A 13115-nucleotide genomic window follows, 5' to 3' on the forward strand; every position below is an offset into this window, starting at 1 on the left:
GATAGACCTGGATTGGAAATTAAGTTGCTTCATTTTTATTGGGTACCCTTGACAACAGTTAGGAATACAACTTGGACACTTGAAATTACCTAAAATTTCACCTGTAAGCGTGAACCCTGTTGCGCAAAGAATGCTTAATGCTGTTTTACAAAATGAATGATTAGTTTATGGTACTGGGATGGTTTCAGGAAAGGTCAAGGCTGTTTGATGCTAGATAGACCTGGATTGGAAATTAAGTTGCTTGATTTTTATTGGGTACCTTTGACTTATAATTATAACTTATAGCATGTCCAAAGATTCTGTGAAAGTTACAAAGATGGAGCAAACAGGAACTTTGTCCTTAAACAGTGCATGATTTCAAAGGGAGATAAGGCACGAACTTTTACCTATAATATAAGGTAGGAAATGAATAAAGATAAGAGTGTTATGAATGATTATTTAACCCTGTGTTTCCATTTACAATTTCAGTCACTTAAGTAATGTGGGCCTCTCATTAGCATCCGAAAACTATATCATAGTGAATCTAATTTAATTTGTTATTGCTTTTGTTTGGGGGGGGTCACACGAATAGGAACTACTTCTGCTGAGTGCTCAGATGGAGGCCCTCCCAACAGTATTATGGGAAACCAGGAGGTACCAGTGGGGTTCAAATTAGCAAATAAAGCATGTGCTCCAGCCTCTGTACTACCCCTCTAATACTTTAGACTGTAATTTTTAAAGAAAAAATAAAATATTCAAATGCATCAACATCATATCTATCTCTATTTTGACTTCATATCTAGCAAATTTTGCCTTTGTTTGTGAAAATGAGACAAAGTTGTACAACTAATGTGATTTCTACTAGTAAACAATTTGAATCACTTGACAGTACTTTCTACTTTTCAACTTACTTTCACTTCTATTTTCTCATTTATTTCTTGTAACAATTAATGTAGCAAGAAACTACTAGTACTTTGATTTGAACATGTGGAAACTGAGGGTCAAGGTCACTGAATGGTTTATCCAAGTGTAGAAAAGGAAACAGAATTGGAAATAAAATGACAGTCTATTGGTTTTAATTGTGCTGCATTTACTTATGGATTATGGTTTAGTCCCAGCTATTGTTAGAAAGATAGAAATTTATTACAAGAGATTAATTAATCCAAATACACATAAAAATTAATTTTAGACTAAAGAGCACATCTTTACATGTGTATTTACTACTATTTCTCCCTGTAGGTAAGATGGTATTGTGACAAATAAAACATATTCTTTCTTTTAAAAAATATTTTCTAAATTTTATTGTAGCTGAGGTGGCCTGATTACAATACTGTTAATGCTTATGGTTTATTTTTAAAATTTTTCCTTTATTAATTTTTTTAATTGAATCAGTGATATATACATCTACAAAGTTGTCTGTGGTTGGATTTCAGTTGTATAATGTTCCAGCACCAGTGTACCCTTCACCAGTGTACATTTTCCACCACCAATGGTTCTAGTTTCTCTTAAACCCCTCACCCCCATCCCATCTCCTACCACTATGGCAGGGAATTTTATTTTCTTTCTCTCTCTCTCTCTCTCTCTCTCTCTCTCTCTCTTCCCCTCTCTCTTTTTCTTCTCTCTCTCTCTCTCTTTTGGGAGATCTTGCCAAGCAATGCTCAAGGGGCTAAAGAAGCTACTCCCTTGATATTCAGCCAAAGGTTGAATAGATGAATTCATGCTTAACCTGGTGATGTGACACTCTTAAGTTTGAGATGTTCAGGAGCCATTGGGTCAGGGTGGAAGGGCAGCTGAGGGCCAGCATCTGCAGTGTTGGAGAGATTTGTACTCGGTTCTCAGGCATACTAAGCATGCCCTCCATCCATCTAAACTATTTCCCTGACTCCAAAGTAATCTTTTTAAAGAATGTAATGGAAAGACCAAAGAGAGCATAGGGATTAAGACTCATGCTTTGTGCTCTGCTCATCCCAGATACATCACTGGTACCATGTGGTGCCTCACACCATCCCTGACACTGCAGGGCCTAAGAAGCCTTGTCTTTTCAGGACTTCAAGGAGAACTCATAGCCTGATTTGCTGAGAATCATCCAGAGTGGCCCTGGGCCTCCTGAGCTTGGTTGACAGCCCCTGGTGCCGCCCTCTCTCAATAAATTTAATTCCTAGATGCATTTTCCTCAACCGTTATATGAAATATCTAGTATTATTACTGTTGCTATTATATATTTTTGTGAGAAAGATTATTTTTGTTGAAACTTATTTTAAAGGATGTAAGGTGAGAGAAATACATTCTTCTGTATGTGTTTTAGAGAAAACACAGGCTTCTCCAGAGTGGGAAGAATAAGCAAGCAAAAAAAAAAAAAACCACACAGAAAATCAAGCGAGATACATTTTCGAGAAAGAACACAGGCTTAAAGGGAAAGCCTAGTATTTATTATTCTAAATGTAGAAAAGAAATTCTTGCTGTTTGGTCTTCTGAAATGAAACTTATCCATCTCTTAAAATAAAATTCAAGTCAGTTGAAAATACATTTTTCACTATTTAAGAAAAAGTATTTTCTGCTGGTCAGAGTTTTGGAAAGCCTGTGTTTCCCTTTTAGGCCTAAGTAGTGCCATTTATCTGCACCCAACGACCTGAGGTTCTCATATTGGGACATATGACCAAAGTTTCCTTTGACAGAACAGTTGTTGATATAGGATACCGACATCTGTTTCTAGATCTATTTTTGCTATTGTTCTTAAAGTGATATATTTAGAATAGGATTAGGTGATCCAGAAACAAAAAATATATAAATTCTAAATTTACATCAGACTAAACTTAAAAGCTAGTTCTGCTACAGTTGCACCACATGGTACTATTAGTAAAGTAAGTAAAGTAAAGGCCCTCCCGTCGATCGTCGATTTGCTCGAGCGGGCCCAGTAACGTCTCCATTGGAGACTTTGTTGTTACTGTGTCTGGCATATCGAATACCCTCGGTAGCTTGCCAGGCTCTCCGAGAGGGGCGGAGGAATCGAACTCGGGTCGGCCATGTTGGCTGCGTGCAAGGCAAATGCCCTACCCGCTGTGCTATCGCTCCATGGTACTATTAGTTCCTTAAAAAGAAGCAGGTCTCATTCCAGACTGTAAACATACCTAGAGTTCACCTATGGTGTCATTCCACTACCTTGAAGATGAATAAGACAAAGAAGATGAAGATGAAGAAGCAGAAAGAAGGAGAAGGAGGAGGAGAGGAGGAGGAGGAGGAGGAAGAGGAGGAGGAGGAGAAGGAGGAGGAGGAGAAGAAGAAAAAAGAAGGAAGAAGAGGAAGAGGAAGAGGAGGAGGAGGAGGAGGAGGAGGAGGAGGAGAAGAAGAAGAAGAAGAAGAAGAAGAAGAAGAAGAAGAAGAAGAAGAAGAAGAAGAAGAAGAAGAGGAAGAGGAAGAGGAAGAGGAAGAGGAGGAAGAAGAGGAAGAAGAAGAAGAAGAAGAAGAAGAAGGAGGAGGAGGAGGAGGAGGAGGAGAAGTAGAAGAGGAAGAAGAGGAAGAAGAGGAAGAAGAGGAAGAAGAGGAAGAAGAAGATTTTTAAAATTAAGGTTAAAATGTATACCTTGAGTTCTCTTGGGCCAGAAAAAAACCAGTAAAAACATAGGGTGAGAAAGCCATATAAGAGAATGGTAAATCAGGAAAGAAAATCCAGTCATTCTCTTCCCCTTCTCTTCCTCACCTGTCCCTCATTGCAGGACACTTTTGGCAGTGGAATGAAAGACTAGTGAGGATAATGCTGCTAAATACTTGACAGTCAACTCCAAGCAAAATGAGATCATGGTCTCCTTGTCATAACAGTGACGCAAAGTTAGGAATCAGCTTCAGTGAGATACTTTTCAAACTGTCAAAAATATTTTAGAATTCCCTTTTAATTCTTCTATACCTGAACTTTAATTCTATTTTAGTAACAGAGTATGCAAGTTTGGTTGTTTAACTGTTCGAGACAGCAACAGGAACACCATTCTGTTCCTGGTAATTCTGTAGTAGTCGTGGGACAGTAATATATATTTTAAAGACACATTAAATTGTATCCCTAAAATATATGTAGAAATCTCAATAAAAGAGAAAAAAACTCAATAATACTGACCTTCAAAATATTTTAGAGAGTTGGTCCCATTAATCCTAAAACTCAGTTTGACAGATTGACAGAAGGATGTCCTGATAAAAATGCAGATTAAGGAGAATAATTCCAATAAAAGTCATTTGTACTTAAAAACTAATGCCTATTTTCTAAAGAAGGATATAAGAAATTCAGAGATTTTAAACCTATACATTATAATGTACATGAATATAGTATATTTTTCTCTGTCTCTCCTTAAGCTTACCTCTTCTGCTCTGCTTTCCCCCCAAATAATTTCATTTGTGTGTCGCCACTATTTACTTGTTAATTGATGGAATTTAATTTTTAAAACAATGAAAAGGAACCAGGGAGAATGGTTTGTATGAAATAGTCCGGAAACAGAGAGTGCTGTTGTGGAGAAAGAGAACTCTCATTCTGCTGGGGGTACTGTAGGCTCTTTGGAAAACAATTTGGAGACTCTTCAGAAAATTTAGAATAGTGCTTCCATATGATACTGCAATTTTACTCCTGGGCGTCTTCCCAAAGAATACTAAACGTTAATTTGAAAGGATGTGTGCACAGCTATGTTCATTGTAATTTTATTTACAATAGCAAAGATCTGGAACCAAGTCAAGTGCCCCATGAGAGATGATTTAGAAAAAGAAGCTCTGGTATATAGACTCAATGAATCACTACCAGCTACCAGAAAGATGAGAATTTTGCAGTTTGTTGCGTCTTGGTTGGAGGGTTGGATTGGAGTATTAAGTGAAGTGTGGCAGAAATAAAAAGACAAAGACCAGATGAAACAAAGCAAGGGACTTCACAATCAAGTCCTCAGTGGAAACAAACCCTGGCTGATGGTCAATAAAATTGGACACCAGAGATGTTAAGTGAGAGAGGGGGAGAAAGAATCTGAGCTGATGCTGGAGGGATCCTGGCACCCTGGGGTGGGTATGGTGCAAACAGCATAAAACTGCAATATTGGGCCAACTGGGAAAAATGTTTTAAAGATGCAAATGGTTGATTAATCTAGAGGCTGAATAAAAATTGCAGATTTATCTGTTTATAAATATTGAGACTCCAAAATCTAAATGCATTCAAGAAAGTAGTTTATAATGGGGGAGGGCTTTGGGTCACATTGGGTGGTTATACTTATTTTGTGTTTGAAATTTGTGTTTGCTCTGCACATGGCTGTGCTCAGGGTTTACTCTGGCTCTGTCCTTGGGGACCTCTCCTCCTGGCAATACCTAGAGGACCAGATGCAGTGCCAGGGATAGAAGCCAGATCTGTTGTGTGCAAGGCAAGCACCTTACCTGCTGTACTGTTCCTCTGGATCCTTGACATGTCAATCTTGTTGAAAATCGGACCACGGATTTTAGGCTTTCTTTTTGGACTCTCATATTTTTCCATTGATCTTACATCAGAATCACACTGTTTTGATTAGATTTGTACTAAATTTTAAACCAGGAAGTTCTACAGCTTTATTATCATTGTGTGTGTGTGTTTGTGTGTGTGTGTGTGTTTGTGTGTGTGTGTGTAGGGGTGTTGGGTCAGACCTAGCTGTGCTCAGGACTTACTCCTGGCTCTGCTGTCACAGCTGACTCTTTGCTTAGGGATCACTTCTGGTAGCCTCTGGGGACCACATGGGGTTCCAGAGATCAAATCTGAGTCATCCGGATGCAAGGCAAGTCCTCTACCCACATTTTTGTTGGTAGAATTAAGTACTATCTATGTGTTCATCAGGGAAGACAGCTGGAAACTTAAGTCTTGCCCCAAATACTTTTTTATATATGCTTTTTCAATATAAGTTATTAATCTGTGATTTTTCTTTGTGACAAAATCTAACATCTAATATGAAAGCTTTCTATGTCTTTGACTGAATTATGAATGTGGGTGGTTTTGTGTGACCCACAATATTAGAAAATCTATGTTTTTTTGTTTAGTAAGCTTAATGTTAATTTAGACTTCCACAGGGACAGATTACTAACTCTTCTCCTAGTATATGATTTTATGTTCCTGTTTTGTTTCATTTCTCAAAGTTTAGTTGAAAAGTAGATATTGTATTTTTTAAAAAAAACTACTTATTTTTTAATCAAAGAATTTTGATTTACAAAGCTATTGTTAGTTGAGTTTTAGGCATATAATATTTGAAAACTGGACATTTGAAATAATGTGCCTTCTCTGGAAATCATATTCTCCCCTTTCCCCATGATTTGCTGCTGTTTATATTTGCTATTGTTATACTTCGTTTATTTAGTGAGTTTCCTGAACTAGTTACACAAATTAAATTATTAAATTTTCATTTTATTTGAACTAATTTTTTTGATCCGGAGTCATTCCTGGCAGAGTATAGAGCTACTCCAGGCTTGGCGCTTGAGGGTCACTCCTAGTGGTGCTCTGTGATTATGTAATGTCAGGGTTGAAACAAAGCTCTTGGTCAGTCTCATGAGACAGCTCTTCAGCCCCCCAAGTCAGTGTTTTCAGTCATGTGTGGTCCCTGATGTCTCTGCTCAGTGGGCTGCACAGTTCGTTAAATCTTAGATAGGGATTTCCTTGTATTCTTTGAACCAAGAATTCCCTTTGCCTTTGCCAAAGGGACCTATGTACATGCGCTAGCAGTAGTTGAAACTCTGCCTTTGCCGTTACTTGCTGTCTGCAGCAGTCAGAGAAAGGGTCTTCTTGGGTGTTTGCTGGGTATAAGTTCAAGTCTATGCATGTGGTTCACCTTCTAGACACCTATCAACAGGCTGGGCCTTTCTCAATTCCTTCTTTGGCCATCTCATTACTTTCTCCAAAAAATGTTTTGGAAATCATTTTTTGTTTACTCCAGCTGATAATTAGTCCTAACCAGATAGCTGTGGTAAGTAATTATCACCGATTCCCTTTTCTGCCCACTCTTCAACAAATGTCCTGTGGAAAAAGCTTCGATTAATCTCTGTATCAAGTCAAAGACAAGACCATTGTGTGGAATTCTTATGTGCTTTTTAAATGATCCCCAGTATTTAATTAATAGAGATATGACTGAGTGATGCTGATGTTATGGATGTAATAACCTGTCAAACAAACACTGTCCTCCCATTGTTCATCGATTTGCTCGAGTGGTTTCAAAATTTGTTTTCATTTTGAGACTTGTTGTTACTGTGTTTGGCATATTGAACATGTCACGGGTAGCTTGCCAGGCTTTGCCCCGAGGGCGAGATACTCTCGGTAGCTTGCTGGGCTCTCCGAGAGAGGCGGAGGAATCGAACCAGGCTCAGCCGTGCTGGCTGCGCGCAAGGCAAACACCCTACCATTGTGCTATCGCTCCAACCTAATATACATTTATTTTGAAAAGGGGTTGTGTCACACCTTCCAGGTCCACAGGGAATATACTCAGCTTGATCAGTCTAGAATGAAGAAGAGGCCAAGGCCAGGGTATATTTTGGAGTTTTCAAGGCAAGTATAAGCAGGACAGCATAAGCAGTTCAGGATTGTTCGTTTGAATAAATCTGCAGATATGGGCCAAGAGGTAATCACTAGCTACCTGGCAAGTGGCTGACTCTAAGCCATTTTGAGTGGGGAAAATACTGAATTGATGAGTGAGAATGAGATAAAAAGTGACTGGGTCACACCTTGGACTTGCACAGGAAAGAAGAGTTAAGGCCTTGCTGACCTGCAGGAGAAGGATGTCTATGATGATTGGACCATATGATTAATGGGTGCTCATTAAAGATATATTTAGAATTTAAGAACACAGAGCACCAAGAAGCGAGGTAGGCCAAATAATACTTCATTTGTAATAAAGATTTTTTTGGGGGGGATTTCAAGCTTGCTCTGTTTCTTCCATAGGTTGTAGGTTTCTTCTTCTTCTTGTTTTTTTTTTTAAATTTTTATTATTATCATTTTTTAGCTAATTCAGGTAATTCTAAGGTTTATTTCTGCCTTTTGCTTAGAGGTCACTCCTCGAAGTGTTCAGGGGACCATATAGGGCGCTGGAGATCAAACCCAGGTTGGCTGTGTTCAAGGCAAACCTTCTGTCTGCTGTACCATCTCTCTGGACCCCGTGGATGTCTTTTTTCTAAAAATATTAGAATTTCAAAGCTGTTGGTTCCCAAAGCTTCCATGTACCAGAAAGAGGGGATAGGTAGAGGGGAAGTTAAAGCTCTATGAGGTTCTTAAGTAGAATCAGTCATTTTCTTCATTAATATCCCTTATTTCAAGCCTTTTATTAATTTCCAGAATTCTGAAATGTTGATTTAGATAATATTTGCCTGCATGTTTATTGTTATTATGGAGGAGTATATCTTCAGAGATCCATATTCTGTTATTTCCAGAACTGTTTTCCTGCCTCTTTTGAGGTGAGTGTGTGTGTGTGTGTGTGTGTGTGTGTGTGTGTGTGTGTGTGATATTTAGAGACTCTTCTTCAACCATTTCATCTTTGTGTTTGGGATTTCTTTTTGTTCCAGTGTAATGACTATTTCGACCACAAAATTTGGTGACTATGGTTGAAAGCCATGATGTGTATACTGAAAGGGTACAATAGACACATGGATATGAGGGTCTGTGATGGCACTAGCTCTGTGGCACATGACACACTCTCCATCACAAGCATATGCAAAGCCACCACTATCCGGCACCATTGTTCAGTGTGAAGAAGCACCAAAGAAGGGCTGACTCACATAGCATCTCTGACTGAAATTTTTCAACTCACCTCCATGTTGAGAATTAAAGGCCCGTTTCTGCACCAAATAGTAATTGTGTCTTATTTGGACTGTCAATCAAACATTCACGGCAATTTTTTCTTCCAAGTGCGTTCAGTTCTGTGATTCCCTCTGTTCATCTCATCCCTTTCTTTTTTATATTTCAGTGATTTTCAAAATTTCTGGTTTATGCTTACTTCTAGCCCACTAGCAACATGCTATTCTTCAGTTCTCTATTTTTCTACCCCCTTTCATTTCCCTTTATCACTCTGATCTTACATATTTCTTGTCTTATTTCTAGAGATTTGGGGCAGACAGGAGGGTAAGTTGATCATATTAATTCAAGTTTTATCATTATGAATAATAGTAAAATCTTAGAAAAACTAAAATGAAGACTATTTTAATTGCAGTACACCAACATATTGGTATATCATAGCACTGTAGCACTGTCCTACCGTTGTTAATCAATTTGTTCCAGCGGGCACCAGTAACGCCTCCATTGTGAGATTTGTTGTTACTGTTTTTGGCATATCGGATACGTCACGGGTAGCTTGCCAGGCTTTGCCTTGCGGATGGGATACTCTCAGTAGCTTGCTGGGCTCTCTGAGAGGGGAGGAGGAACCGAACCTGGGTCGGCTGTGTGCAAGGCAAACACCCTACCTGCTTTGCTATCGCTCCAGTCCTTGGTATCTCATACAGTCATTAAATGCATATCCAAACATGCATATGTCCATGCAAAATGTCTTTGATACATTAAGTATAATAAGCAAAACTTAAGGCAATATTTGTAAGATTCTCAGAATAATGTTTCAAGAGACCATTACTATATTCCTGAAAAGAGAACTACATGAATATTCCAACATGTTTATCAAACATTAGTCATCTAATTTGAAAGTATGAGTCTTGTCATTTGATGTATAATAGGTAATAGTTACTAATTAAACCACTCCCTATAACTCTTTACATGATCTGACATTTAGATAATCTGTCACTTCCTTTTGGACTGTTTTCCTTTTTGCTCACTCTGCTCCAGCCATATGGTGGTACGTACTTTTCTTCCTTCAGTGTATGACATTTCTACTTTTTCGGAGTACTTCCCTTTTCTATTCATGGCATGTTATTTCCAGGTATCCAATAATCCCTGACTTCATTCAGCCTTCTGGTCTCACTTCATCTTATCAGTTTATCCTGTGAAAAATATCATTCTTATCACCAGTTCCACTTTATGCTAAATACTGGTTTTCTTTTTAAGAAATTATTATCATAATACATTTATTCCCTCCACCCAGAAAGTACAATATGAATGCCATGAAAGCAAAGATGTTGATTTGTTCACATTGCTATCTCTATCTTTAGAGAACAGTTCTCTGTATAAAATAGGTACTTGAAAAATGTTTGCTAAAGAAATAATTTTACTAATGAGTAGCTTACATGAAATAAAGAACATTACTGTAGTGCATTATTTTAATTGACAAAGATATATTGAACTATAACTTCTTTTGGATTTTGAGGAGTTGGGCTGGAGCGATAGTACAGTGGATAAGGCGTTTACCTTGCATGCAGTCAACCTGGTCGGCCCAGGTTCGATTCCTCCACCCCTCTCAGAGAGCCTGGCAAGCTACCGAGACTATCTCGCTCGCACGGCAAAGCCTGGCAAGCTACCCATGACGTATTTGATATGCCAAACACAGTAACAACAAGTCTCATAATGGAGACGTTACTGGGCCCGCTCGAGTAAATTGATGAACAATGGGAGGACAGTGCTACAGTGCAGATATAAAGTTTGTAATAGTGATGCTTTAAAAACAGGTTTTTTTTTGGGGGGGGGACTATCTTTTTTTTTCTTTTTTTTTTTATTAGTGAAACACCATGTGGTACAGTTGTAGACTTACAATTTTTTTGTGCTTGGGTTTCAGTTATAAAATGATTGAGTACCCATCCCTCCACCGGTGCCCATTTTCCACCTCCAGTGCTCCCAGTATCCCTCCCATCCCCCCATCCCCCCATCCCACTCCACCCCTGTGGCAGGGCATTCTCGGAGACTATCTTTCAAGATGTTCTGAGGAAGCCTGGTTGCCACTCCGATAATTCAGCCATCTGGGCCAGAAGTTCAGTGCACTGAGGATGCAGTGCTGTTTATGTCCTGTGAGGCTAAGGATTATTTGGATCGCCCAGACAATGCTAGGGTGCTTCAGAACCACACTCAGCAGCACTCGTTGACCTACAGGGCTGCACCTGGCAATGCCTGGTGACTAATATGGTGCTGGAGATTGAACCTGGCTGACCACATGCAATGCAAGCACTTTAGCCATTGTATTATTCCTGCAATCCAGAAAATGCACACACAGGTACACACATATGAGTGTGTACAAGAAGCAAGTTAGTTTCTATTTAAACTTATTTATGCAGATGTAAGGGGAAAGGGAGAAGTACATGTTTGAGTGGAAATAAGCTAAGCAAAAAACCAGAGAGACTAGCAAATGAAATATGTATTCAAGGGAGAACACGGGATTGAAGGAAAAGCTAAAATACAGATTCTCAGGTTTGGATTTCAGAAATTGTATGTTGATTAAGAGCTGCCAGAATGAATGAAAATCTCATTCAATTTTAGGGTTGTCTTTTTGATTGCCAGAACAATTAAATAACGTCAATTGGTATACAATTGAACTGAGACCCACTAAATTGTTCTTTAATATGCAGTCCAAATTAATCTGTGCCATGTAGATGAGAAGTAGAAGCTATCATCTACAAATTTTAGATAAGAAAGCTGAGGTCAAAGAAGGTCAAAGAAGAGATTAAAAAAAAATTTTGACCAATGCTACTGAGAAATGAGTCAAAGTCTAGAATCACATGTGGGACTTCAGACTCTTAGAGTTGCCTCCCAAGATTGAGTCACAAAAATATTTATTAAGCACCTTCTATGAATCAGGTTTTGTTTTATTCAGTAGGGAAAAAGCAGAAGAAAATAGGAAAACATTTTCATGCGTTTTTACATTTGGGGTTTGGTGTCAAACAATTGAGACAGAAAAAACAACCAAATAAGTAACAGGTATCAGAAACGTCTAAAACTGATAGAGAGTGGAGCTGTGGAGAAAATGCAGTAGAAGAAGCAGATATTCTGGAAGGAATATCAGTGATATGAGCAGGAACATTTTAAGTTAGGCGATTAGAAACTACTTTGGTGAGGTGACTTCTGAGCTTTCTTCATCTGGGTAAAGACCATCTGAATGGCGGGCCTAGAAAGGGGAAGGTCCCTGAGGACCTTCTGGATGACGTGGGGCAAATAATAAGCCAGTGTGGATGCAGTAGACCCATGATGGGAAGAGCATCAATGTTGGATGCCAACATCAGGCAGGTGAACAGGAGGGATTATGTAGCTCAGACTTCACAGGAGATTTTGAAGGACTTTTACATGTTCTGAGAATGAAATAAAGAGTTTTGAGAGCAGGAGTAAGATCATATGACTTATGTCTTAAAAAATTCATGTGATTTATGTTTTCTGAACAGGGTTGACTTGAGAGATAAAAATATCAAAATTTTTCCCCTTCATAAATTTGAGATACTTAACATCTTTTTTTTTTTAATATTTTTATTTTTTTTAATTTTTTTATTAGTGAAAAACCATGAGGTACAGTTATAGGCTTACAAATTTTGTGCTTGGGTTTCAGTTATACAATGATCAAGTGCCCATCCCTCCACCAGTGCCCGTCATCCATCCCCATGGGTCCCAGCATCCCCCCCCACCCTCATCCCCACCCCCCCGTCCCATCCTGCCTCTGTGGCAGGGTATTCCCCCTTGTTCTCTCTCTCTTCTTTTGGGTACTGTGTTTTGCAAGAGAGGCTTTGAATGGCAATCATGTTTGGTCTATCGACTACTTTTAGCATGCTTCTCCCACCCTGGGAGGACCCTCACAACACCCTTCATTTGGTACTCTCTTCTCTATCTGAGCTTCCTTTTCACCTAGAGCCTGTGGCTGGCCTTCCTAAGGAGAAAGATTGAACAGGCAATTGGCTATTGAAATTGGAAGAACATGTCTGAGCTGGAGATGCAAAATTGAATTCTTTTTAGCATTGTCTTAATGGATTTAAAAATAAGTGTGTGGGGCCAGAGCAGTAGAACAGCAGGTGGGGTGTTTGTCTTGCATGTGACTGACCCGAATTTGATCTCCAGAATCCCAAATGGTTCCCTGAGCACCGCCAAAATGTAATTTCTGAGTGCAGAGTCAAGAGTAACCCCTGAAAATCACTAGTAATAAAGCCCCCAAATATAAAAAATATAATTAAAAAATAAGTTTTCATGAAAGCACTGAAAGTGTAGAGATGGAGGAAGAAGTCCTATCTGTGGATTAATGGATAATATTCATAAGGACCATCAAAGA

Source organism: Sorex fumeus, unplaced genomic scaffold, assembly GCF_029834395.1.
Source record: "Sorex fumeus unplaced genomic scaffold, SorFum_2.1 ptg000077l, whole genome shotgun sequence".
Lineage (NCBI taxonomy): Eukaryota > Metazoa > Chordata > Mammalia > Eulipotyphla > Soricidae > Sorex > Sorex fumeus.